The sequence below is a fragment of the Eucalyptus grandis genome, chromosome 11, assembly GCF_016545825.1.
Source record: "Eucalyptus grandis isolate ANBG69807.140 chromosome 11, ASM1654582v1, whole genome shotgun sequence".
NCBI lineage: Eukaryota > Viridiplantae > Streptophyta > Magnoliopsida > Myrtales > Myrtaceae > Eucalyptus > Eucalyptus grandis.
Genome location: NC_052622.1, coordinates 27,881,470 through 27,886,047, shown reverse-complemented (window position 1 = coordinate 27,886,047; position 4,578 = coordinate 27,881,470).

Sequence of the window (4,578 nt, the reverse complement as noted above, 5' to 3'; positions counted from 1 at the left end):
GCTCGAATTGTCAGGGGGTTGCCCAGCCCCCGACAATTCCAACTGATAATTTTCATTTGTTTAGCGGTGGCTTTTTTGGACAAGCCACCATGGCCTGTGTTTCTACCCCTTCGGCTGCAAATATAGGGGTATCCATAAGGAGTGAATCATCTAGTTGTACATTGACATGAGAGCATGTCCCATAAGGGTTATAGCGCTTAGCTTTCTTAAGGGGACTTGCCTTCGTAAACAATCTTGGACCTTTTAGTTTTTTGCTAGCTGTGGATCCCTCAGCTGTGTTACCACCTAAAGTTAAATTGTTCAGCTCTTTTTCTTGATGTGTAGTTGCTGCCACTGAAGAGAGCTGCAAGGCGGGCGTTGGAACACTGAAAATTATGTGCTAGACGAGTCTCTGTTGTTGGTTGTTGGAACATGGTGCTCGGAGGTGCTGCAGGGAGTAATAAAGGCGAATGCTGTGTCTGGTAGCTGTTCATAGAATGTTGTCCAGAATGGGCTGTGGTCTTTAACCTCTGCCCTCAGCCAGGGACCATAAGACAGCTTATCTTTACCTTCAGCTTTTGTATCATCAAAAGGAATAATTGGACAATGTGTAGCATAATGGCCCAAGATGCCGCATGAATAACAGTAGTGAGAGAGGCGCTCATATTTAAAATCTATCCAGATATTCTTTCCCTCTAGTTTGAGTAGTTTACCTGATTTCAGCGGTTGTTTAAGGTTTATTTCCACTTGGGCCCTCCTTATTTTGAAAGTAGAATCTTCTTTATGCTCGAGAGTCACCTGCTGTACCTAGCCAAGGTGGCGAACAGCCCTAGCTATCACTCTCTGTGCATCGTTCCAAAGGAAGTCTCAATACTTGCACCCAGAACTCACTAGTCGTAAAGTCGTAGTAATGGAGAGGTGTATTTAGCATCCAAGATTTTATAATTACAAGATGGTTGCCAAATAGCCAATGGCTATTATCTAGTATTCTTTGTCGTTCTACTTCTGAATTGAATTTGAACACATAAAGACCGTCTTTGCGTTGCGAAATTTGAACATGATCATTTCACCAAACTCACTTTAATGTGTTCTGAAAGGCTTGAAAATTAATTAAGGGTTCGGACAGGATTTTACCCACTACTATTGAGGTGCAATCTTGCAGCTTCTCCAGCGGTACCTCGTCATCCCAAACATCCACCTCTTCTTCGGACCAGAGTCGGCCAAGTCAGTTGCATAGCGCGGCGAGACGGGCATCTTCGTGTTGATGGGCTTGAGTCATAACGAAATTGGCCAAATGGAGCAGTAGATGCGACATGCACAGGTTTGAATAGGTGACCCAGAAAGAGATCCTAGTCGCTGGGCCACCAAGGAGACCTAGAGAAGAAATTGGGAACTCGAGAGAGGCGAATCGGCAAATGCAATGGAAATTACCCATTGGGCCTCAACACCAAAAGAAATTAGGGAACTGCTAGACACTAACGAGCAATGATATCGGGTGGAGAAGACAGCTACTTCAATGTTGATAGTGGAATCGCCATTAATCGAAAGTGAGAATGGAATTGGGGAACGAGAAGAAAACGAAAGAAGTCGATGGTTTTGAAAAGGACATAGGGTATGTCTGAAAGAACGGAAAAACCCAGAAAACGGAAACTAAACTCTACATTTTGAGAGAAAAACTCTACATGGCGAGAGAGGTTTTTGACTATGTAATAAAATCTAACATTGTTATCATAGCATTGTTGGTTGTTTTCTAGTATTGTTATTGTTTGGGCATGATTAAAATTCGTATTTAAACTCGCTATGAGTGTTAAATATGGAATACACGGTTTTTGAATGACAAGTGTTTACACCCTTAAATTTATGGTTTGAAATTATATAAATTAGTAGCCCATAAGGTCTTGTGTGGTTAAGCATTTGGAAGACTTATGGAAGATGCAGTTGCATCTCCAAGGCTCTCCAAAGACCTTTAGGGGAATATAGGGTTTGAGATGCCTTGAGAAATAGCATTTTTGAAATGATATTTTAGTGGGAAATATGTTAGTTGCTAATCCCACCCTCTTTCTTACATGCAATTCCATTTTTGCCATTTTATAAATAGAAAAACCCTAAAAATGCTCCTCTTCTTCACTCACCTTTCTCGTGCTTCACAACCCCCCCTTTTTTCGTGCTTTCTTCGCTCACCTTTGTTGTTCCTCACTAATGACTTCCCCACTTTCATGCCTCAAGCTATGTTCCCTCATGCCCATTGCCCTTAAGCTCTCTTTCTCATGCTATGTTCCTTCACATCCGCCGCCCTCAAGCTCTCTTCATCATGCCAACTCTCGTGCTCGCCTCTCTCCAGGTAAGATTTCTCTATTCGTGTTGAGATTTTTGTAGAAATTTGTGTCAGTAATTGCATATCTCACTTATTTTTTAGCTGCATTAGCAATCTTCATTTGTGATTTAGTGATGTCACTTTGAATAACCCTATCATGTGTCGTAGTGTCATGCTCTACCAATGCCTTTGCGTTGTTGGATTCATGAAATCTTTGGCAACCCGAGTATCATGCTTGACAATTCACAACCCGAGTCACTTGCATTGGAGCATCGCATGTTCTCTAGCTTTACTCCTAGGTCCTACGAGAAGAATTGCTCATACCAAAACCAAGGTATTTCTCTATTTGGCAATGGTCCTGTGTATCCTTTAGAAACCTAAGTACATACTGGGAAAAATCTCTGAGTCTATTTGAAAACAAATTCTTGCTTTGCATAGACATTAAAAGCACCTAGCGTTTTTGTGTGGACGTTGAGAAATTACAGCAGTTGCCTCATGCTTGGTAGTTCTACTAACTTGAACTAGCCCTTGTCTTAAAGGGCATCTAATGTTCATAACATTTGTATAACCTCCATAAGTCATGTTTAGAAGCAAACTCATGAGTGAAAAGGGCTAGTTCAAGTTAGTAGAACTACTAGCGCATGAGACGTTTGATGATTAGATAACCAATAATTTAAAGATGAATGATTGTGAAGGCACAAAGATTTTGCTATGACTAGTGAATTAGCTGATGTCTAGTGGCAGTGGCCATTTTAGCTTCATATGACTATATATTGGGAGATAATCTACATTGATGAATACATGAGTTGGACTCTACCTTATTTGATGTTCATATAATTAGTCTCAAGCATATCCAAAATGAGCCTATACTATTGTTTTTTTCTAGGCTTTTGTTTAATACATTAATACATACATACATATGTATATATTAATACATACATACATATATACATACATATATATGTATATATTATTGTTGGGAAAATCTCTATGTTGTTTTGAAAATGATAAAGACAATCAAAAGCTATTAATGTGTGTATTGGTTGAATAGTACCATTTGATATATACACAGGCCGAGATGCAAGTATTATCATAAACAACATTAGGAGATTTTAATATGAGAAGTGCTTTGTTACTATCAAGGTTGCTTTGTCAATATTTAAGGTGAACAAGATATTAGGCATTGCTAATGTCTATAAGTTAAAAGGATCTTCAGATAAGGTGAACATCTGGAAGGACCTTAATTTAGGTTGAATAAGTCGATAAGAACGGGGATGTTTGTGATAGCTTGGAGGTACAAAGATCAAGTGAACAGTTAGAAAGACCTAATGAAGTGAACAAGCCTAAAACAGGGACATTCGATAAAGCTTGGAAGAACTATGAAGATGAATAGCTTGGTGGAGTTAAAATTGCCAATATATTTGGAAGGACTAGAATGATTAGCATCTTTATCAAGTGTAACAAACTGTTATATGAGTTGCAGATTATTGGCAAAGAGCAACTGCCGATTTCAGATGACGTGGAAGATTATGACAATACTCGTGATCCTTGTGAGTTTAGTGAAGATGAAGAACCAATATGTGTACGTGGTGTCCTTGGAGATCTTTAGGAGTTGACTAAGTCAAATCAATGAAGATGAGGAATTGGCAGGGATGCTGATGTCCTTCAAAATCTCTGGAAAATGATATGGTTAATCATTGAAGATGAGGAGTCAATAGGAATGTTGATGTCCTCCAAAGTCTTTGTATGTTGAAGAAACTAATAGGATCATTGGATAATTGATCATGAATCATTTTACACAATGTGTCAGTGGACAGCATCAACAGATCAGTAAAGATTTGTGTGTCTTGATCATGAGAATATTTAGTCCTAGAAAGTATTGGTCACTTTACCACCTATCGAGAACATTGAAGAGAAGAAAATAGCTATTACAAAGGTTTGGAATTGCAGAAAGATTACTAGAGTTGATGAGGAGCAGTTTTGGCATTAATGAGCAAGCCTAACAAAAGTACATTAACAGTGTCAGGGAAATTGCCACTGTTAGAGAGACATTGCCGATGTCAAAAAGTCGTTCTAACAATCTTTAGCAATGGTCTACTGCTAGCAACAGTAGACATAATGGCTACTTGAGGATTTCGATGAGCAACGATCATCTGAGGTTAGATGGCTATATATTGAGTCCAAGAGAAGTAATTGGGTTGGGTAGAAACGAACAACATGTGTCTTAGGCTTTAAGTCTTTTTCTTTGCTCTATTTTTGTTGTTAGCTATAGTGTATTCCTAATA